Genomic DNA, 23363 nt, shown 5'->3' with positions numbered 1-23363 from the left:
GGCCTCCGCCCCCCGGGGATCTCCGGACCGTGGGAGCGGACCGACAGGTAGGTACCGCCCTCTGGTGGACACCCCTGGGCTTGAGGGGCAGGGGTAAGAGATATGTGTCCAGGGCCCCCCACATGCTTACATGGCCATGGCCCCAAGCACACCAGGGCCATGGCCCTCACAGCACTGCATCAGCCCCTGCCCCCCACCACCCCGCAAGACAGTGCCATGCCCTATCCCCAGGCCAGGGGGCAGCGGAACCTCGAGGGGCCCCCGGGAGGAGGGGGTGGGACACCCCGCAGCAGCAGCATGTGATGGAGTGGGGGGAGTGCCAAAGGGAGACTCAGGCTACATATGAGCAACAAGAGCCGAATAGCTCCCAGGGGCAAAGGAGGATCCTGGGGCTACAGCTGGCAGGTGACACCTCTGCCCTGAACAAACAGGAGGGAGGAGCCGAGCTGGCTTGGACTTGGGGGGCGAGGGCGGGGCCCACAGGTAGAGGCTAGGGGAAGGGAGAGCTGGAAGGCAGCCAGCCTGAGGAAGGGGAAAGCTGCATCCCAGAGGAGCACCCCTTGGGGTCTTCTCCCCAGGATGGGTTGGAAGGACTGTCTCTTCCGACAGCTGGTGCTGTCACTCCTGGCAGAAACTGGGCATCTGTGGCCTAAGAAACCTCTCCTGCTGTCAGACCCTGGGGGGTGAAGTGAGAGTCGCTCCCACCAGGGGACGGGTGCAGGGCAGGGGGACCCCTGAACCCCATCCATCACAGCAGCATCTCCCGGGGACGGGGATGGGGAACCTGCAGCACAGGGCTGGGGGGACAAAGGCCATGGCTCGGGGCCCACACTAACGCCTGTCTCCATTCTTCTCCCCGCCCTCCTCTCCTGTGTCCTGCACCTGCACCATCAGAAGGACCGGAAGAGAGCGTCGGCGAGGCGTCAGTCGTCCCGGAGAGCCCTCCGGGACCATCGCTCCAGGGCAGCCCCTCGGCCAAGGACCGACCGGCCCCACGGCGGGCTAGACGGCGGACCCCGCGCCACCAACAGCCGACGGCGACGGACCCCCAGCTGCTGGCCATCCACCGTCAGCAGCTGCAGGTCGCGGAGCAGCACCTCCAGCTGCAGGAGCGGGCGCTGGCCTGGCGCCAGGAGGCATGGGGGGCCTACATGGACACATTTAACCACTTGGTGGACTACCTGGCCCCCCATGCCGCGCCGGCTGCCACATCGCCCGCCCTGCCTGCTCCTGCAGCCCCACCACCAGCTGCTCCGCCCGTCGCCGTCCCGTCCACTGTCGCCCCGCCACCCACTGGCGAGGGCCGGAGCGCCGAGGGACCCCTGGAGCCACCTGACACTCGCCGGCCACCGTACCTTCCGGTCCAGCGCGCCCCCACCCAGCCACGGACCAGGCTGCGACCGCAGCGGGGCTCCCGGCCGCCAACGCCCGGTGCCGCGCTATAGGGGCGAGGGGCCCAGGACGTGCCCCCCCCGCCCTTGTATATAGTTGGACCCTGTTCTTTTCTGCCCCCAGTTTGCCCCGTCCCCCCCATGTAAATAGTTCTCCCCTTTATCCTCCCTGGTTTTCTTTTGATTATTGAGGACTGTTGTTTCTTTGTATTGTTTTATTTTTGTACATATTGCTTTTGTTCAACATGTTTGTACATAGTTTTTGGTTTTTGGTTCAAATATTTATTTACAGTTACAAAAAAAAGGTTCGGAAAGAAAAAAAAAAGTTTAAGTTCAGCCACAAGCGCGTGCTGTCATTTGTCCAGGACAAGTGAGAGGGGGGTGCGGTGGGGTGCTCCATGGTGTGGGCGTTGGGGCAGGAGTGTGGGGGACGAAGGGGCGGGCAGTAGTGGGCCTGGGCAGAGTTCACCCCACGGCCTGTTGGTCGAAGTGGGCCCGCAGGGCCTCCCGGACCCAGGTCCCCTCTGGGTCCACCTGCCGACTGGGGGCAGCAGGTGGCTGCACGTGTGCCCTGCCGGCCTCCGCGGCCCAGCCCTGCAGAAAGGTCTCCCCCTTGCTCTCCACGAGGTTGTGCAGGGCGCAGCAGGCACCCACAATCTGGGGGATGTTGTTGGGGCCTGCATCCAGGCGGGTCAGGAGACATCTCCAGTGTCCCTTCAGGCGGCCAAATGAGCGCTCCACCACCTGGCGCGCGTGGTTCAGGCGCTGGTTGAAGCGCTCCTGGCTGGCGGAGAGATGGCCCGTGTACGGGTGCATGAGCCAGGGCCGGAGGGGGTATGCCGCATCTGCGATGACGCAGAAGGGCATGGTGGTGTCCCCCAGAGGGATCTCCCGCTGGGGGATGTAGGTCCCCGCCTCCAGCCGGCGGCACAGGCCGGAGTTCCGGAAAACCCGGGCGTCGTGGGTGCTGCCAGGCCAGCCCACATAAATATCCTGGAAACGTCCCCGGCTGTCCACCAAGGCCTGGAGGACGACAGAATGGTAGCCCTTTCGACTCAGGTATCGTCCTCCACTGTGATGCGGGGCGCGGATGGGGATGTGAGTCCCATCCAGAGCCCCGAAGCAGTTGGGGAAGCCCAGGGTGGCAAAGGCAGCGATGGTGGCATCTGGGTCCCCCAGCCTCACGAGCCTGTGCAGGAGCATGGCGTTGATGGCATGCACAACCTGCAGAGAAAGCACATGGGACAGCACCAATGAGGGGTCAGCAGGGTGTGCGTGGCCCTGCCCTGCCCTGCCCTGCCCTGGCCCCCCTGCCCTGCCCTCCCCTCCCCTGCTCTGGCCCCCCTGCCCTGCCCTGCCCTAGCCCCCCTGCCCTGCCCTGCCCTCCCCTGCTCTGGCCCGCCTCCCCTGCCCTGCCCTGCCCTCCCCTCCCCTGGCCCGCCTCCCCTGCCCTGCCCTGGCCTCCCCTCCCCCAGTGGGTTCGCTTACCTCCATGAAGACAGCCCCGACGGTGGCCTTGCCGACACCAAACTGCTGGCCCACGGATCGGTAACTGTCTGGAGTGGCCAGCTTCCAGACAGCGATGCCGACCCGTTTCTCCACAGGGAGGGCACGCCGCATGGCGGTGTCCTGGTGCCTGAGTGCGGGGGTGAGCCACTGGCACAGCTCCAGAAATGTCTGCCGGCTCATCCTGAAGTTCCCGAGCCAGCGGTCGTCGTCCCACTCCCCAAGCACCAGCCGCTCCCACCAGTCGGTGCTGGTGGGGTAGCTCCACAGCCGCCGGCGTGTGAGGCGGGGGGGGGGCGGGGTGCTGCAGGGGTAGGGGTTGAGCCCTGCTGCCCTGGGGGCATCTCCTCCTCTGGGGCAAGGAGGTGCTCAGCTGCCTCCCGCATGGCACAGAACAGGGCAAGCCCTGCTCCTGCCGGGAGGGCTGGGTGGACCTCCGGCTGCTGCTGCTGCTGCTGCTGGGGGTCCATGACTGTGGCGCCTGGGGTCTGTGTGCCTATGGCTCCTCAGACCGCGTGCTGTGCAGGCTGAGTGTGTCTGGGAGGGGCCCTTTAAGGGAGCGGCTAGCTGTTGCCCCGGAAGCGCTAGTCCGCCCGGTGACCCTGGGTGCAGCTGTGCCTGGCATCCCTATTTCGATGTGTGCTACTTGGGCGTGTAGACGTTCCCTCGCTGCGCCTATTTCGATGTTGGGTTGCCGGCCCTGGAGGACGTGTAGACGCTATTCACTGAAACAGGCTATTTCGATGTCGCTACTTCGAAATTAGCTACTTCGATGTAGCGTGCACGTGTAGACGTAACCATAGTCAGCACATTGTGAACTGAAGCCATATCTATATTTACAAGCTGACAGCACTGCAGCTGTAAGCTATTCAATACAGCTCTGCTGCTGTGAGCATACTTGTGTAGCCTCCTTCTGCCAATGGGACAGAGGTCTCTCATTGACATAATAAAACCAGCCCAACAAGCAGCAGCTCTGTCTGCAGAAAAGCATCTCCTGCCAATGTAGAGCTGTGCACACAAATGCTTATGCGGGCAAAACCTTTGTCATTCAGGGGTGTATTTTTTCAGACACCTGAGCAACAATTTGCCAGCATAAGTACTTGTTTAACCATGACCTAACTTATCTTATCTAACTAGCACTATGCTGCCACTATGTCGTCCAGAGGCAAAATCTATGTAGTGTGCCCTTTCCATCTATTACATGCTAAATACACATTCAGATCCAATAGAATATATGAATAACATTTCAAAATATATGAAGTCAAGACACACTAAGTCATAAAATGAACTATAATTTTCACATTAATTTACCTAATCAGACTTCTATAGGCTTCATATAACTATAGCATGTTTTAAGATTTTCAACTATGTTTTCTTCACTTTACAAGACTTATGGTCCCAGGAAGTAAACATAAAATTCTTAGAAAACGGCATTTCAGAAAGTTAAAGCATTTCTAGATTTTGTTTAGAAAGGTATTTCTTCAAGACCTTTCCCATGCAGAAGTTACAACAGCTTTCTTCCACAAAGCAGCTGCTCTGAAACACGCCACTATGGCTCTCATATGACAGAGTAAGAGGCAAGACATTAGTGAGACTGGCTAATAACCAAGGAATCTGCTTTAACTGACAAAAATAAGTTAGCTTTAAAAATGAAGGTTGCTACCATGTAAGTGTACATAACACACAGCTAGAATCTTACATAGATACAAAACTGGTATCCATATCCATATCCACAAAAATGAGCCCGGGGTATATTCGCATCCACATCTGCGGATGAAGATATCCTTGGATATAAAGCAGATATCCACAGATTTGCAGGGCTCTGCGTACACCTTATCTAATTTATAGCATAAGGATTCATGAAAAACATCTTGCCTCACTGGAGCACAGGATGAAGTTACACTCACTTGGCTCTGTTTCAAGTCAGATTAGAAAGTCTCAGTGTTTGTAAAGCATGTGGTGCAATGGAGCTCTGATCCCAAATGAGGCCTGTAAGCACTACTGCCATACAAACAGGGTTGAACCTCTCTAATCTGGCACCCTCAGAACCTGACTGGTTCTGGACAAGAGAATTTGCCAGGCCATGAGAGGCCAATATTGCCTAGCAGCATTACCAACACTTCCACTGCTTACTGGACCCTTAAAAGGCATTTAGCGGTAAATTATAGCAAAATAACTGCACAGAACACCGAGAGCCAGGACTGGTAGCTGGAAACAGAACTTATGGGACCACAGGAAACTTGGCCACACCCATGATAAGTGGTCATCCAGCTAACTAAAATCATGCCAGATTGCAGATATTGCCAGACAAGAGAGTTCCAAATTACTGAGGCTTAACCTTTAACAATAAGGGAAGGAAAATACTTCACAATTCATTCAGCACCTCATCCAACTGTAAAGAAAAGTTACTCACCGTAGTAACGGTGGTTCTTCGAGATGTGTCCCCGTGGGTGCTCCACAATACGTGTCGGGCTTGCCCGGCACCGCAGATCGGATCTTCCAAGCAGTTTCTGCCGGACCGCGCATGCGCCGGCGCGCGCCGCTCCCTTGCGCGCTCCTGGCCATGTGCGCGATCCAGTCCCCGCCAGTTCCTCGACCAACCGCCTCGGGTGCCCCTGCAAAACATTAACAGAGATCCGAAGCGGGGAGGATGGCGGGTAGTGGAGCACCCACGGGGACACATCTCGAAGAACCACCGTTACTACGGTGAGTAACTTTTCTTTCTTCTTCGAGTGTCCCCGTGGGTGCTCCACAATAGGTGACTACCCAGCAGTAACCCAAGATAGGAGGTGGGTAATCGGATTACGTGCAGCTTGTCCCCGAGAGGACCGCTGCAGAGAGACGGGTATCCTCTTGGAATACCCTGTGAAGGGCGTAATGTTTGGCGAAGGTGTCGTAGGATGACCACGTAGCCGCTCTGCAAATGTCTTTTAACGCAACGCCCTTGAAAAAGCCTGTTGATGCCGCCACCGCCCTAGTGGAATGAGCCCTGGGAGTGGCCGATAAAGGAGTCCTTTTGAGCTCGTAGCACATTTTTAAGCAGGATACAATGTGCTTTGAGATTCTCTGCGAGGAGAGACCTTCTCCTTTCGATTTGGGAGCGAGGGAGACTAGGAGTCTATCCGTTTTCCGGAAGGACTTGGTCCTGTCTACGTAGAAGGCTAGCGCCCTCCTCACGTCCAGGAGGTGTAGGCGCGCCTCTTCGTTGGAGTTATGAGGCTTTGGATAAAACGAGGGTAGAACAATAGGTTCGTTCATGTGAAACTCGGAAGAAACTTTGGGAACAAAGGCTGGATGCAGCCGTATGGTTACCGCCTCCTTGGAAAAAACAGTGCAGGGTGGCGTTGCCATGACTGCCGCGAGCTCGCTCACCCTACGACCTGACGTAATTGCAAGAAGAAAGGTCGTCTTTATTGTAAGGAGGCGGAGGGGAACCGTGGCCAAGGGCTCGAACGGTGGTCCCATTAGCGTGGTAAGCACCAGGTCCAAGTTCCACGAAGGTGGAATCGGTTTCCGAGGGGGGTATAGGTTTACCAACCCTTTGAAGAACCTGGTAACCATAGGGTGGGCGAACACCGTGTGCCCTTCCTCCTCATGTCTGAACGCCGAGATGGCGGCAAGGTGGACCTTCAACGAGGATAGCGAGAGTCCTCCTCTCTTGAGGTCCAGTAAATACTCTAGTATTGTAGGTATAGGCACCAAAAGGGGGGCCAGCTCTTTGGTAGAACACCAAGCCGTGAAGCGAGTCCATTTTTGCTTGTAGATCTTCCTCGTGGAAGTCCTCCTGCTACTTTCTAGGACTTGCTGTACTTCCACTGTGCATGTGCTCTCTAGGGAGCTGAGCCATGGATTAACCACGCTTGCAGTCGCAGGCTTTGGGGGTGTGGGTGCACTATGGACCCCTGGGCTTGCGTGAGCAGATCCGGCGCCACCGGAAGAGGCATCGGTGGACGGTCCGACATGCGCAGGAGTAGGGGGAACCATTGTTGTCGATCCCACGTTGGGACTATCAGGATCATCCAGGCCCTTTCCCTCCTGGCTTTCTGCAAGACTTTGTGGATCAGCACTGTGGGAGGAAACGCATAAAGCAGGGGGCCCCTCCACGGGATGGCGAACGCGTCCCCCAGGGACCCCCATCCCAGTCCTGCCCTGGAGCAGAATCGTGGGCACTTCTTGTTGTGCTGAGTGGCAAACAGGTCTATTTGGGGAAAACCCCATGCGTGGAAAATCGGCTGTAGCAGATCGGGACGGATCTGCCACTCGTGTGTGAGTGCAAAACGCCTGCTCAGCTGGTCTGCATTCACATTGTGCGCACCCGGCAAGTATGAGGCTTTCAAGATTATATTGTTGGCGATGCACCAGTTCCATAAGCGGATTGCTTCCGCGCATAAGGCACGGGATCGAGCTCCTCCTTGCCTGTTTATATAAAACATGGTGGAGGTATTGTCTGTACTGATCCCGACGACTTTGCCTTGTATGTGGTCTCGAAAGTGTCTGCAGGCGTTGAACACTGCTCTGAGCTCCAGTATATTTATGTGTAGTGACTGTTCCGTGGGTGACCACAGTCCTTGAGTCACCTCTTCGCCCATGTGTGCTCCCCACCCTATGAGGGAGGCATCTGTAGTGAGAAAAACCGATATTTGCGGCTGGTGGAAGGGTACCCCTGTTAGCAGGTTCCTGGGGTTTACCCACCATTGTAGGGATTTGCACACCCCGGCTGTGGGCGACACCACCCTGTGAACGGTGTGTACTGCCGCTTTGTATACGCTCGCCAGCCAGTGCTGCATGCTGCGCATGTGTAACCTGGCGTTCTGTACTACGAACGTCGCCGCTGCCATGTGGCCCAGCAGCTGCAAGCACGTCAAGACCGGCACCGTAGGGCTGAAGGTGATGACCTGCACGAGGGAACCGATGGCCCGAAAGCGAGCCTCTGGTAGATATACTCTCGCTGTAACCGAGTTTATGAGAGCCCCTATGAACTCCATGTCCTGTGTGGGGTCTATTTTTGATTTTGCCAGATTGATAACCAGGCCGAGTGAAGAGAACGTGTTTGCTGTGACGTGTATCATGCGCAGAACCTCCCCCTTCGAGGCCCCTTTGAGCAGGCAGTCCTCCAGATACGGGAAAAGAAATACCCCCTGTCTGTGCAGGTAGGCTGACACCACTGCCAAGGTCTTGGTGAAGACTCTGGGGGCCGAGGAGAGGCCAAACGGTAGGACCTTGTATTGGAAGTGTTCGTTGCCTACCATGAAACGGAGGAATCGCCGGTGAGCCGGATGGATAGTTATGTGGAAGTACGCGTCTTGTAAATCGAGGGCTGCGAACCAGTCTCCATCGTCCAGTGCTGTAAGGATGGAGGCGATTGTGGCCATCCGAAAACGTTGCTTGCGCAGGTACCTGTTGAGGCCGCGAAGGTCTAAGATGGGCCTCCAGCCTCCTGTCTTTTTCTCCGTGAGGAAGTACCTGGAGTAGAACCCTTTCCCTTGCAGTTGCTCCGGCACTCTTTCCACTGCCCCTATGAGCATGAGATGGTCCACCTCCTGCCTGAGCCTCGCTACATGGGAGGCCTGCTGGAGGTGGGGCTTGGGTGGAGGTCGTGACGGTGGGAGCGACTGGAAGGGGATGGCGTACCCCGTGGCTATGATCTCCAGCACCCATTTGTCTGTGGTGATCCTTTGCCACTGGTCGTAGAATGGTCGGAGGCGATGGTGGAATAGTCGCTTCGGATGACCTTGTGCGATGGTAGTGATGGCGCAGCCCTGGATCTGTATGTCAAACTTGTGGCCTTTGGCCCCGCCCCGAGGACGCACGGCTCTGTTGTGAACGTTGCCTGGGAGTTCTGTACTGCTGGTGCTGTTGATGTCGCCCTTGCTCGTAACCCCTGTGGTACTGGGGGCGCTGTTGCTGGTACTGGTATCGTCTTTGTTGAGGGTAGTACCTTTTCTTTGTGTATGGAGGGGTGTAAATCCCCAGGGTCCTGAGTGTGGCTCTTGAATCTTTACTGGAATGAAGGACCGAGTCAGTTGATTCAGCAAACAGCTTCTGCGAGTCGAAGGGAAGGTCAACTATCTTCGCCTGCAGATCCCTCCGTATACCCGAAGTCTGGAGCCAGGACTCCCTGCGCATCACCACTGCCGTTGCTGTGGAACGTGCTGCTGTGTCCGCAACGTCCAAGGCGATCTGAACTCCCGTCCTCGAGGCCGCGTAGCCTTCTTGCACTATGGCCTTGAGCACCGGCTTTTTGTCCTCTGGAAGCGAGTCCATGAGGGAGGTTAACCTGGAATACTTGTCGAAATTATGGTTCGCTAAGTGCGCTGCGTAATTTGCCATTCGCAACGTTAAAGTGGAGGAGGAGTAGACCTTTCTGCCGAACAGCTCTAGCTTCTTGGCATCTTTGTCTGTTCCCCCTGTCCTGAATTGAGATGTCTTTGATCTTTGTTGCGACGACTCCACCACCAAGGAATTTGGCTGTGGGTGGCTGAACAGGAACTCCATGCCCTTCGCCGGCACGAAGTATTTCTTATCCGCTCTCTTTCGGACAGGCGGAATAGTCGCAGGGGTCTGCCATATCGTAGTGGCGGACTCTAAGATCGCTTCATCAAGCGGTATTGCTACTCTGGAGGAGGCCGGAGGTCTCAAATTTTTGAGGAGCTTATGGTGTTTCTCTTGCACCTCTGCTGTCTGGATGCCTTGCGTGAAGGCCACCCTCTTAAACAGCTCTTGAAACTGTTTGAGATCGTCCGGAGGATGGACGTCCCCCGGGGCCGTAGCCTCGTCCGGGGAGGAGAGCGAGGAACCGCTGGCGTACGTCTCTCTGGACCCTTCCGGTTCCTGCTGGTGATGGTACACCCTCTCGCTAGAGGTTTGCGAGGGAAAATCTCGGGGTTCCATAACCAGTCCCCCCTGAGATGCTTGAGTCTCTGTCCCCGGTCGCAATTGCCCTCGGGGGTACGAGATCGTCTGTGGGGATCTTTCCCTAGTAGATTGCCGATGGTGTCTATGCCCCGCGTGGTAGGGGCGACCATGGCAGTATAGGCACTGTTCTTGGGAAGGTGACCTAGACCACTCCCTTGGTGCATACCCTCTGCGTCTGGGGGAGGGAGATCGTCGAGACACTGGAGAGAGCGATTTTGCATAATAGTCCAGCGGTTCAAACCCCAGGAAGGGTGAAGGTGGTCCCAGCCAGGGTGAGGCTGGTTGCAAAAATGGAGAAGGGGGCTCCGGGTAGGCTAGGGGGGACCCCTGCCTTCTGGTTGGAGTCTGCAACATAAGCGGAGGGCTGTGAGAAAGCAACTCCACAGCCCTGTCCGGAGAGGGGCTGCAATGCCTCCTCTTGTGTGCAGCCTTCCCCCTCCCTGGAGGAGGTAACTCCGCCCCCTGACGCACAGGGGATCCCAGCCCCGTCCGCACCGTGCTAGGCACGCTCGAAGGCGGTGCCGCACGTGCGGTGTCCTTCAGTGCCTGCAGGCTGCGTGCCTGCGCGCTCTGCACCGCCGGTTCCCCGGGGGTCGGTGCCACTGCCTGCGATGCGGGGCGGCTGGCTGATTATCGGAGGCTGAGCCGCTTCCACGTGGCTCTCCGTGCCGCCGCCGATCAGCTGTTGCTGCGGCTGGGGGCTGCTCGCTCCTCCCATCCCGCTCCCTGTTGCTGCCGGCAGGGATCGGGCTGGGGAGGCTTTCCTCCGTTTTTGCGCTGATGGGGTGAGGGTGGCAGCTTTCCTTTTATGGGCCCCGGAGGGTCCCTCCTGCTGCGGCCGCTCCGGCACGTCTGGCTGGAGGGCCTTATCAAAAAGCAGCATTTTAAGCCGCATCTCCCTGTCTCTCCTTGCTCTGGCTGTTAATTTAGCACAGAAGGAGCATTTCTGTGCAACATGGGACTCCCCAAGGCACCTTATGCATAGACTGTGCCCATCGGACGCTGGCATCGCCTCTCGGCAGGACTCACATTTTTTAAATCCTGAAGAGGACATTGTTGGTGAGTCTTTCAGTTGTTAAACGGGTACTTAGCACCTTCTCTGTGCTGTTTTCCCCTTCCGATGGCCTGCCGCAGCAGGAGGGCTGATGGCCCTATGCTCCTGGCCTCCGGCGCTTGTTACTGGGACTGGATTGAAGCTGTCCCGCTTGTAGTTTGTTTGTTGCTTTTGGGTTTTTTTGTTTTTTTTTTTGCAAAAATAACAACCGGCTAACTTGCAGTAGCCTAAGTACTTGAAAAACTTTAAAGAAAAACAGTTAAAGTCATTGAATACGCTACTTGGCCTTAGCCTAGTTCGGATTCCGTCTGCAGCCGACAGCGGTTAAGAGGAACTGGCGGGGACCAGATCGCGCACATGGCCAGGAGTGCTCAAGGGAGCGGCGCGCACCAGCGCATGCGCGGTCCAGCAGAAACTGCTTGGAAGATCCGATCTGCGGCGCCGGGCAAGCCCAACACCTATTGTGGAGCACCCACGGGGACACTCGAAGAAGAACTGAACCTTGTTGTAAAGGAAGGAGCTGAATCAAGTCCATGACATTTTAAGTATATAGTATTAAGCTGCATATGGGGGAAAGAGACACACAAAAAACTAGGTCCCATATCCCAGTTCAATCTCCACCGATAAATAAGAAACCTCTTCTTATCCCCACTTTTTACATCATCAATTTCCAGTATGTGCTACATATTCTCCACATATGGTTAAAACAAAAAGTTCTAATCATCGGTTACCAGCCAGTAGCCCTATCATCTTACCTACTACACCTCAGATGTTAACCAGATCAACCTCATCCCATTCCAGCTATCACTTATAAGCAGATCTTGAAAACACTCACATTAGTCTTCACAGTACAGAAACATCTTCACACATTCTCCTCATTCTACCATGAGACAGAAAAACCATCCACAATGCCCATATAATAGAATTCTCATGTTGTCTTCATTTACCCTCTCTGAAAAGGATCACTATTTTACAACTACCCTACACACCTTTCATCTAAAGTCACTTTAAACATCTAGACAAAAAAATTTTCAGTTGTCCATTCAAATATTGCTTACCATAGAAGAGAAAAAAAATCCACATACCTATACAACATACAACATTATATGCTGTCAGTGATTTAAGAAATGTTTCAAATTGTTGTTTATTCTACAACACAAGCTTTCCTTGCTGGATAATATGAGAAGCTATAAAACAAATGAAATGATGAACTATAAAAATTTCACAAGAGTGAAATATTTTGCCTACTTAAAAATAATTTAGACAGTAGAAAAAAATCCTTGATTTCCAGTTTTATAAAATTTACGTAAAGGCTGCTTCAACTCTTTACTTGCTGCATTTGACAGTACCTTCCATATAATCAATTTAATGTTTTCACTATAATTAGTTCTGCATCTTTGTATAGGTTATTGGCACTGCTCACAGAGAGAAAAACATTTTGAAAATAGAATTATGCAGTCATAAAGGACTAACAAAAATTGGCAAGGGGACTCAGAAGCATACCTAAAACTACATTAAACTGATCTTTCAAATAGCTAAATATATTTCAAATTTACAATGACTAAAGCATTTTAGAATACACAAAGATGTTTTGGATAAACAGTAGATTTTTTTGTACATTTAGCTGCCTTTCTAAGCTATTTATTACATGCTTGAGAAGAAGGTATGTTAAACTGTAACATTCTTTGGCACATATACATTTTAACAACCTTAATTTTATTAATTAATTTTTAAAACAAAAAAGCCTCAGACACCCTGCGATGGACTTCAAACTACCGAGGATCCACAACTCTTCATACTGCATATGTAATGCGGATCACCACACTGCCATACAAAGTTTATGAACTATGGAAGAAGAATGATCCAGCAGTTAAGGCTCTATCTTTGGGCCTGAGAGACTTATGTCGAATTCCTTGCTGCTTCACAGACTGCTTGTATAAGCTTGGACAAGTCAGCCTCTCAGTGCCTCAGTTCACCACAGCTATGCGTACACTAGAAGCATCTGTCAACAGAAGGTACTGTCAACAGGGTAATCTCGACATAACCTCTGTCAACAGATTGCATCTACACACAACTTGCTCTGTCGACACAGCACTCCCAGACTGCACTGCTCGCTGGTGTCAGAATGTGGAATAGAACAACAAAAAGTCCTGTGGCACCTTATAGACTAACAGATATTTTGGAGCATAAGCTTTTGTGGGCAAAGACCCGCTTCATCAGATGCATGAGTGGCACGGGGGTAGTTTTCAGAGGGGTATTTTAAGAGTGGGGTCCCAGTAAGAGGGGGGGCCAGAGCTGACCAGGTCTATTCAGCAAGGTGGAAATGGCCCAGTATCAATAGTACTTATCAAAAGAGGAAAAAATAAGTCAGATCAGACAGGGGGATGTGAGCCTTTGCCAGAGTCTAATGGGGAGATATTAGCACCCAGAGCAGAGAAACTATCTTTGTAAGCTGCGAGCCACTCCCAGTCTCTGTTTAATCCATGGTTAATGGAGTCAAATTTGCAAATAAATTGCAGCTCATACATTACTCTCTACATTTGATTTTTGAAATTTTTTTGTTTCGGGATTGTCACCCTTAAATCTGCCACTGAGTGTCCAGGGAGACTGAAGTGTTCTCCCACAGGCGTGAAATGGCAGCTCTGCAAAGACGGGTGCCTGGCAAACAGAAGTCCTCTCCGGCGACACTGCACTTTTGTCGACAGTACTCTGTCCAGAGATTGTTATGCCTCAAATTTTTGAGGGATAATACTGTTGAGGAAAATGCAGAGTTCTGTCGAGACTCTGTCAACAGAATGCTTTAAGCATGTAGACGCTCCCTGATTCTATCGACAAAACTCGGTAGCGCAGAACCAGCCCATGAGTAAAACTGAAATAATGGCACTTTCTCTGCCTTTCAGAGGTGTTGTACACATAATTCCAATAAAAGACAGATATTTAGATGCTACGTTTATGGGGGTGATACAACTACAGGACCCTTAAGACCTGACCAGTGCCGGACAAGAGAATTTGCCGGACCACAGGAGGTCAATATTGTCTAGCAGCACTACCAACATTTTCACTGCATACTGGCTGTTAGAAGACATTGAGGGGTAAATGACAACTAAATAACAGCACAGAAAACATTACAGGCAGGTAGCCATGTTAGTCTGTACTCCAACAAAACAAAACAGCAGAAATGATCTAACAAAATGATTTATTTGGTGATGAGCTTTCATGGGACACACCCACTTCATCAGATAAATCTCATTTCCAATACAGACTGACATTTATAATTACACAGGACCAAAAAAGCACCCTGCAATGAAAACCTGACAAATCAAGAACACAGAACTGACCGGGGGCGGGGGGGGGGGGGCAGGTGAGAGGAGTCACTGAACATCCCCCCTTCCCTTCACCCACCTCCTTCAGTCCTACGTACTTGATTTGTCAGTTTTTATTCCAACTTTTTTTTTTGGTCCTCTATACTTATAAATGTCAGTCTGTACTGGAAAAGGGACTGATCTGATGAAGTGGGTCTGCCCCACCAAAGCTCATCACCAAATAAATCATTTTGTTAGTCTATAAAGTGCCACAGCACAGAAAATGGAGAACCAGGACTGGGGGATGGAAACAAACTTTATGGGACCATGGAAAACTTGGCCACATCCATGATAAGTGATCATCCACCTAACTAAAATCATGCCAGATTACAGATGTTGCCAGATGAGATGGTAAACCTGTACCTAACACAGATTCGCTCAGCAGTGCTCCTCATCATGATTAGCAATGTCAAACATTATGGGTAACTTCTACAACAAGTACTTTAAACAATTTAAACTGCATTTAAAATTATTTTAAAATAAAACAGTCTATTTTAAAGGTATCTGTAACTTAAGTGTTTTTTACCATTTGCTTTCAAAAATTCTCCTCCAACAAAAAAGAGGTATTTGAGTGGAATAATGTGAAAAAAGCTTTCTGTGCAAACGTATAAGCAAAATGAACATAGGATTTATAATGGTGTCCTGCTTATCACCATAACTAAAGAGCCACTGCTAAGAGGCTTCCACATTCAGGGAATGTTTAGATACCTATAATTCAAAAGCAGCTAGACAAAGTTTCTTTATATTTTGAGGAAAAACAACTGAATATCACTTTGTGGTAAACCCACTACTTCATACTAAATTATTAGCCAAACCACCCAAACTTGTAAACCTGAGATAGATATCTAGATCCTTTATTTTCACATCCTGCCTCTACCACTGGAGCTAACAGATTTACAGAAATGTAACGTATTGAGACCCTATGTTCTTTTTTATTTGCAGCCAGCCACAAGAGGGCACGCTGTTCACATGTACACTATATAACCACTATAATTGTATCACTAAGTCTTCTTAGTTACAATCTGTATCCTCAAAGTACAGCCTTAAAGGCAAACTTTTAAAAGCTTTTTGTCCTGATCGTTTTACCTTTAAATATAATTTATCCCAATTTTTCCTTGAAGAGGCTTACTGGAAAACTATCACATCCCAAAAGCCAAGGAAAGGAATTCTGAACAGAGATGAGTATTGGAGATGAAGCCATGTTAGTCTGTATCTTCATAAACAACAAGAAGTCCTGTGGCACCTTATGGACTAACAGATATTTTGGAGCATAAGCTTTTGTGGGCAAAGACCTGCTCATGCATCTGATGAAGTGGGTCTTTGCCCACGAAAGCTTATGCTCCAAAGTATCTGTCAGTCTATGAGGTGCCACAGGATGTCTTGCTGCATTTGAACAGAGATGATAATCATGTTAGATCATAAATCAGACAGTTTAAAAAACATGGGAATGTTTATTAACAGATATTTAAATCAGCTTGAAGGCAATATCGTTTTTTAAACTTTTTAATTATGAAGGGGCAGCAAGGTTTCCTGTATCAGTTATTTGGACTTTCAATGAGAATGCCAGCAAAAGGAAAGGCTATAACATTTAATATCTTTGATATTTCAAATGTCAAACACAGGCAGAAAATCTCAGGAGAATTGCAGGCCCTAACAGCTAAAAGAAGGAAAATAACAAATAAAACATCACAGCAGGGATCTCCCTCCATCTCCCCTTCGCAGGCCACTTTTAACTAGACAGGTCTACAGTTAAAACTTAAGTTGACCTAGCTATATCACTCAGGACTGAAAAAAAAAGCATGAAAGATAGGCAAATGGACCTAAATCATATGGTAAATGAAGATAGGGTTGGGGCGGGGGGGGGAGAGAGAGAGGCGAAAAAGCTACTGACTCTTGAAATTTACTTCAACAGAGAAACATCTCTTTTGCTACTGTTACAAAATGATCTGTTGAGGGTCTTGTAGTGTAGACATACCTGAAGTTAACTTTTTTCTTTTGTGTTTTAGAACACTATAAATATCATTTCGCAGACCTGTATACTAGGAAAAAGTCCATCCAGCCAACACCGATAATGTGCATGTGAGCTATCCATCAGCTCAGTTCTACAGTTCATCCCAAACAGAAAACTTCATTTGCCTCTTCATGTATTTATAAACGTGAGAGGCATTATTTGATGTGATTTGTTTTAATTTTTAACTTTTAAAAACATTTCACTGTCTGCCAGACAAGTCATCTTTTACATAGTAAGTCTCTGGAAAGAATTACATTGTTTTGTTTTAAAATATACAGATTCTTCTACTCCCCAACTGTTGTCTGAGTCTTTTCAGAAAGCAAGATGAATGACTATATAGGGGGGAAATAGTGACATTCACTGCACACAAAGCAAAAATTAAAACAACAGAGCTCTACGACAACTTTTCAGGTATAGTGGTACTTTTAACTATGACCAGTACATAAGGCTCATTTTGCATGCCGCTCTCCCTTTTAAGTAATTGTATATTTTAGAAAGTAAAGGTATCTCTTTAGTATACTTTTACACCCTTTCCAGGCACCACTTTATTGGTTCAAAGTATTTCATAAACTATCTTATTGATATCTTACACAGGTTTATTGATATTGTGTTTGCAAAGGGAAAGGAGTAAACCAAGACAGCAATATAAATATTCTATATTTCAACTATCTATATTAGCTGAAAACAGCTGTTCAGAAAAGGCTCTGTAGCAAACCTGATGACTGAGGATATAATTGTGCAAGCATATCCACATGGCCACACATGGGATCCCTGTCCAGCTCCTGAAATCACTAACAAATATTTTACAACTGTCAGAGAACTGAAGCGAGATATTAAGTCCCCAGACAGCAGTAGAGTCAACAAGCTGCCAAGTCCTGTGCTTGCTCCTATAAATTTTCAGTGCAATCTACCACTGCAGTGATAGTATCCATATTCTGATCTATTTAATACAATTAAACAGGAAGCAGAATCTTGCATTTTGTCCACGCTCAGTGAAGAATCCATTCTGTGACACACATGCTCTGACATGAGTTACCTCACTGGGTCAGCGTGTCTATGCTTTTTTAAGAAAATTCTCCCTCTCTTGCACTTCATGATAGTACCGACAGGGTACAGGCTTATCACCACAGAAACAAATAACTCCTATTTAGACGAAAAGATCTAGTCCAATTAGCGACAACCAGAATGTTGTCCATATGGGTTCTCCTACCATCCCTACTACCAAGAGAACTGAAAACAAGAGGACTACGGCTACACTATAGCCATCTGTTGACAGAAGTTAAAGTTGGAAGAGATCTTCCAGCAAAACTTCTGTCAACAGATCACCTCCACACCCAAAAGTGGATCAAAAAGAGCAATCTGCTCTGTCGACAGAGAGTGACCGGACTGCCCTGCCACTCTCTGGACAGACTGGCCAGCTGGAAGCTCAGCAAATAGGGCTGCCCGATGAACTGGAAGCCTGATCTGTCAACAGAGGGCTCCCCGGAGCATCAACCTGACTTTTTTGTTGATGGAAACCGTCAAAAAAGGCATTATTCCTCATCGCAGAGAGGAAGAATGCTGTCAGCAGAAGTACCGAGTTTTGTCACCAGACTGTTGACAAAATGCACTCTGTGCGCAAATGCTCAGTGAGTCCTGTCCACAAAACTCTGCAGTGTAGATGTAGCCCTGGCAAATTCAATAAATGCCAGAAAAAAAATGTGTTGACTCCTATTACAACTGTTTTTGTGTTAAAGGGATCCAGATAATCATACTCTCCAAATATTGCATACTCTACTCAAAGACATGCTGAAAAGGCACAACACGTTTTGTTAATAATAGACAAAACTCATGAGCAGAATTATGGAAAAGGAAACCAATCTGTTTACTCTTTTTGCAAAGTGGCACATAGTAGCTCTTGAAGTAAGAAAGCAAAGGGGTGATGAACCAAAAATTATTAAACTAATAATAACAAAAGCAGAATTCAAAAATAATATATAATGGCAAAAACAACAACAAAAAAACACGACCACGTTGACGTAAAAGACACAGGAGAATGTAGAGCTCAGGTTTTGTTTTCTTTTTTAAACTCCAACTATGTTGATCTGCATCCCCTTGGCCTCCAACTTCTCTTGATTTAAACTGCAGTTATACATGCCTGTAACTGGTGGGAGTGTTTTGCTGGCATTGAGAATACTTGTCTTGTATACTCTGTATTAATCCATGACTGATCATTGAGCTCTTCCACCTGCCAACGCCTCTACAGTCACACGCTGCTGATCACTAAGGGGAATCACACCCACTTCACTAAAGTGAAGGCCTCTGTTCTCAACCAGCTTTTCTTTCCCAATGTCTACACTACACTCAAAGGAGAGAGGCTTCAGTGCGAGAGGCCCTTCTCAAGGCTCCCCCAAGACTCCAGCAGAGTCCCGCTGGGCCGGGAGAGGAGAGTTCATGGGAGTTAGGGGAAGAAAAAACGAAAAAATTGGCCCGGGATGACACGAGAAATCCCGCAGCTGCTTGACAGGCTCCGACCTACCAGCTCTCACCCAACCCACGGCAGGACCTGCTGCCAAAGGCCGGTCGGACGGGTCCCCACCCCGTCATTGCCTAAGCCAGCACGGGGTAGGAAAAGGGTCGGGCAGCTAACGTCTCCTCGGAAGCCACGTGGGGAAAGAGGCTCCGGGAGGCCCTGTATCTCATAAGCCAAGTCCAAGCAACCTCGGCTCTTCAAAGGCCACGGGCCTCCCTGGCTTCCGTACCCATGGCCCCTGTCTCTCCCCGGGCAGCAACTGTAGGCGAGGCCGGTGCTTCCAAGGGGGCCTATGCACATTGCCGCAGCAGAGCCGCGTCTGCGGAGCTGACAGGCCCCGGACGGGCAGGGGGAAGGCTCAGGCACCGCCCGGCGGCTCAGGGAGCCGGCCAGAGCCAGCGCGGTTAATTACCTGCGATCCCGGACGGAGAGTCCCTCACGGCCGAAGCAATTCCTCAGTCCCAACAACACAAGATGGCGGTCGCGCCGCCACGCACCGTCACGTGATATAGGGCACCGCCTCCCCGCGGAGCCCCGGATGGGAATGGCGGCGGTTGGATGGTGCGCGCGGCGGTGTCAAGCGCGAGCTACCAGCCAGGGAGTTCCAAGGCCAACGGCCGCCGCGGGGTGACGCGAGCCCCGCCCTGGTGCCAGCACAGGGCTTCCAGAGAGAGCTCGAAGTCACCCGCGCTTGCTGCTCCCACCCGAACAGCTTTGCCCTGCCCTGCCCTGGGGCCCAGGCCAAGCCAGCCTGTCACCCAGCTGGTGCCCAGCTATGGTCCCGCTCTACACCCAGCCCCCGTTCGAGCACTTCTGGACCCTCTTACTCTCCTACGCTCATCTATCCCCCGGCCTCCTTCCCCCAGCCTGTAATGGCCCTCATGTACCAGACAGTCTGGAGTCCTTCAGCCTTCACTTTGGGTGTTTCACCAGTCGGAAAGGGAGACTAGTGGTTCTGGTCAGCACCAGAGCATTAAAGGTTCGGTGGGCAGCTCAGGAGGGTTCGGACAGGCTTCCTGTCTGCCTTGGCTCTGCACAGCTCCCCAAAGAGGCTGCTATGACCCTGCAGCCCCTAGAGGGAGGTGCAATCCAGGAATCACTGCGTGGTGCCACTGCTTCCAGCACCAGCTCTGCCGCTTCCATTGGCTGGGAACTGCAATGCAGGGGCAGTGCACAAAGCCCTTGATCCTCTGCCTAGGAACTGGAGATTCTGGCCATGTCCAGGAACCACATGGAACCAGGGCGGGTAAGAAGTCCATCTTACCCCCACTGTATCACTGACTGGGAGCTGCTTGAGGTAAGTACAGCCCTACTGAACTTGTGCCCCAGTCACCTTCCAGCACCCCAAAGTCCAGTCCTGAGCCCTCTCCAACCCCCAAATTCCACCCTGGAGTCTGCACCCCCTTCCACATCCTTACCCCTGCCCTGAGCCACCTCCCAGAGCTGCCACTTCCTAGCACCTTCACACACACCACAATCCCAGCCGTAAGCCTGCTGCCACACTCTGAACACCTCAGCCCCCGCCTGGACCCACTTCCTACACCCAGAATCTGCAAGCCCAACCAAAGTCCACAGCCCCCCCATAACCTCTCATTTCTAACCCCACCATAGAGCTTATGTGCTCACCCCGGCCCAGACCAGTGAGAGTGGGGGAAGAGCAAGTGACCGTGGGAGAGGGGCTGAAGAGAGTGGGGCTGACCCCTTGGAGGAGGGGCAGGGCAGGTATTTGGTTTTGTGCAATTAGAAAGTTGGCAATCCTACTCACACTTCACATGCAGCAGTCACCCTGACAAGGCATTGAGGCTGCTTTCTCACATGCACTTGCATTCTTTGCCTGCCTTTCTTACCCAGAAACCAACTACTCCAAGATAGGCCCAAAAAATCAATAACAGAACAGCACTTGTCATTACCTACAGCTCCCAACTCAGACCACTGCAACACATCATTAAAGACCTACAACCTATCCTAAATCACGATACCACACTCCAGAAGGCCCTAGGTGACAGTCCTGTTCTTTCCTATAGACAACCTCCCAACCTTATGAGGATTCTCACCAGCAACCACAGGCTAAACTACAATACTACTAATCCTGGAACTTTTCCTTGCAATAAACCCCATTGCCAATGTTGTCCACATATGTATTCTGGAGATGCCATAACTGGACCTAACCACATTAATTACAGAATCATGGGCACATTCTCCTGTTCCTCAGCTAACATCATGTGCCAACAATGCCCACACACCATGTATATAAGACAGACTGCAAACATGCTTTGCCAAAGAATGAATGGATATACAACACACATCAAAAAACTCCAAATACACAAACCTGTCAGCCAGCACTTTAATGGAGTGGGTCATTCTGTTAAAGACCTGAAAGTTTGTGTTCTACTGAAAAGGGACTTTAACAACCCTCTACAGAGGGGGGATGCTTGGAACTAACATTCATATTCAAATCTGACACATTAACATGTAGTTTGAACAGGGGCAGCAATTACCTCACCCATTATGAGGGCTCTTTTACATAGTTTGATGTTTTATCTAACTCTTAACTCCCACACCCCCCACTGTCCCTCTGCTCTTCTGATTTGACAACCTTGATAATTTTTGGACCTCTGTACTTTATATATTGAGTCTGTTCTGGTAAGTCTATGATCTGAAGAAGTGGGTCTGTCCCATGAAAGTTCATCACCTAATAAATTATTTGTTGGTCTTTAAAGTGCTACATGACTGCTTTTTTGTTTTGACAGAATACAGACTAACACGGCTCTCTCTGTCACTGTCTTGGTCAGTATTCAGGCCCTGATGAAATACATCTTAAGATGCTCAAGGAGCTGACTGAAGAAGTGGGCTCCCCAGCCTGTGACCCTGCCCATGCTCTGCTCCAGACCCTGCCTCTGCTCTGCCCCAGGCCTCACTGCCCTGTCCACTATTTCCTTCCTCCTGCTTCTTGCTCACCACCTTCCTGACCAATCCCTGAACCCAAATGTAGCAGATGACATTGAGAAAAAACACTCTTCCACAATTTCTTTCTAAAGGCACTGGAGCATGGAATCAATTGCATGCCACATTGTGAAAACTGAACCTGCAGAAGGTACCTAATTGAAAGCACTAAAATTAGGTATAAAATTGGTTCCAGGCTCCCTGACACTTCTAGAGCCAGGAAACTGACCAGTGCAGCATCGCTCTTTGGTTTCCCAGCTCCTGCCAGTGGATGGGAGCTGGGAGCTAGGCTGCCACCTGTTTCCTGATTTCCCACCACTTTGGGAACCAGGAAACTAACCAGCGCAGCAGTGCTGGTCAGTTTCCCAGCTCCTGCAAGCTGAGGGGAGCTGAGAGCCAGATTCCCGGCTCCTCCCAACTTACACGAAATTTGAGTTACGTGCGGTTGCCCAGGAACACAACCTGCCCATAACTCGGAGGTCTACTCTACTTTGAAGTTTGTCAGAAATTTATTTGCAAAAGCGTTGTAATAAGAGCAAATTAACCATCCTGCTGAATAAAACATTAAATATTATGGAATACATGATGCAGCTCTTGTCTGCTTTACATTTTCTTAATCAGCTTCTTCCTCTGCTGAGTTTATATTTTGAATTTATTCTTGAGGTTTCATAAAGTAATCATTCCATATTACTACACGTTTAGTGTACTGAAACAAATACATGATTTTAATTTAATCAGTCTGAGTGGTTTAGTGTGTTCGTAACAATGCTTATTGCTTTTAGAAAAGAACACTAATTTATTTTGTGCAATCTCCCTAACAATAGACAGGTTTATGAAATTTCACTGTAGCTTTATGTTAAAAATATGTTTCCAAAGATTTTAGGCATAACAAAGAATTTTTTATATCTTATTAATAGGTACTGATTTTGGTGGAGGGTTCGCTGTTCAAATAGTATGCTATGAAGTAAAGAGATGGAACATCATTTTGTCCAGCTAGCTGGCAGAAAAGAGGTCTTGTCCATTTATAGGCTCTCTTTAACCAGGGCTGATGAGAGGCAGATTACAACGGAGGTGAACAGAGAGTACAGGAAGACTTTGGAAGCAAGAACCTTTTGTTGTTGTTGTTTATACTATAGTAATTAAAATTAAAATGTCTGTCTATTTCAGGTAAGGGTGGTTTTGAAGAATTTATTTAAAAATTTTATGTCTGAAGATCCAAGCAGCTAAGGCTAAAGACGAACACTCAGATTGCGCATTTAAAAAGCTCTGCATGGATTTTGGGGAGATTTTTATAATATACAGCAACAAACTGATTAAGTATTTAAAGCAAATTTTAAACTAAGGTCCTGTAGTCTAACATGTTTCAAGTAAATTCAGACACTGACAATATATATCTCCCAGTTGGCAAATGCTTGTTAAATGGTTTCATTACCACTTAATGGCTCTTTTAACAGTTTCCGTGTTCTGCTAATAGGTCTGGAAACATTTTCTCTTTTAAGTTACTAGATTTCTTCAGAGAAAGACTCACTGTGCTGCAACAGCATACTGTGGTAGTCTGCAGGAAAATTGAGAATAAGGGTAGGACAAGGGGAGTTGTTGGATACAGGTAAGACCCAGGGGAGGCAATACCTTCCCTTGTTTCTACATATTGCTTGTCTGGATGTTATCA

General features: G+C 49.7%; 1 protein-coding gene across 3 annotated transcripts in view; it reads right to left on the bottom strand.

The window, feature by feature from the left end:
• The window catches only part of GIGYF2 (GRB10 interacting GYF protein 2), a 166707-nt gene extending 147483 nt beyond the window's left edge, over positions 1 to 19224 (bottom strand). For all 3 annotated transcript variants that reach the window (XM_075004672.1, XM_075004673.1, XM_075004675.1), the window contains exon 1: positions 19164 to 19224. The gene's annotated coding sequence lies outside the window, so the exon portion shown is untranslated. The remainder of the gene's footprint in view (positions 1 to 19163) is intronic.
• Positions 19225 to 23363: the final 4139 nt, after the last annotated feature.

The sequence above is a fragment of the Carettochelys insculpta genome, chromosome 10 (genome assembly GCF_033958435.1).
Source record: "Carettochelys insculpta isolate YL-2023 chromosome 10, ASM3395843v1, whole genome shotgun sequence".
In the NCBI taxonomy this organism is placed as follows: Eukaryota; Metazoa; Chordata; order Testudines; family Carettochelyidae; genus Carettochelys; species Carettochelys insculpta.
The sequence above is the reverse complement of the archived record's forward strand: the minus strand, read 5'-3'. Positions and strand labels throughout refer to the sequence as shown.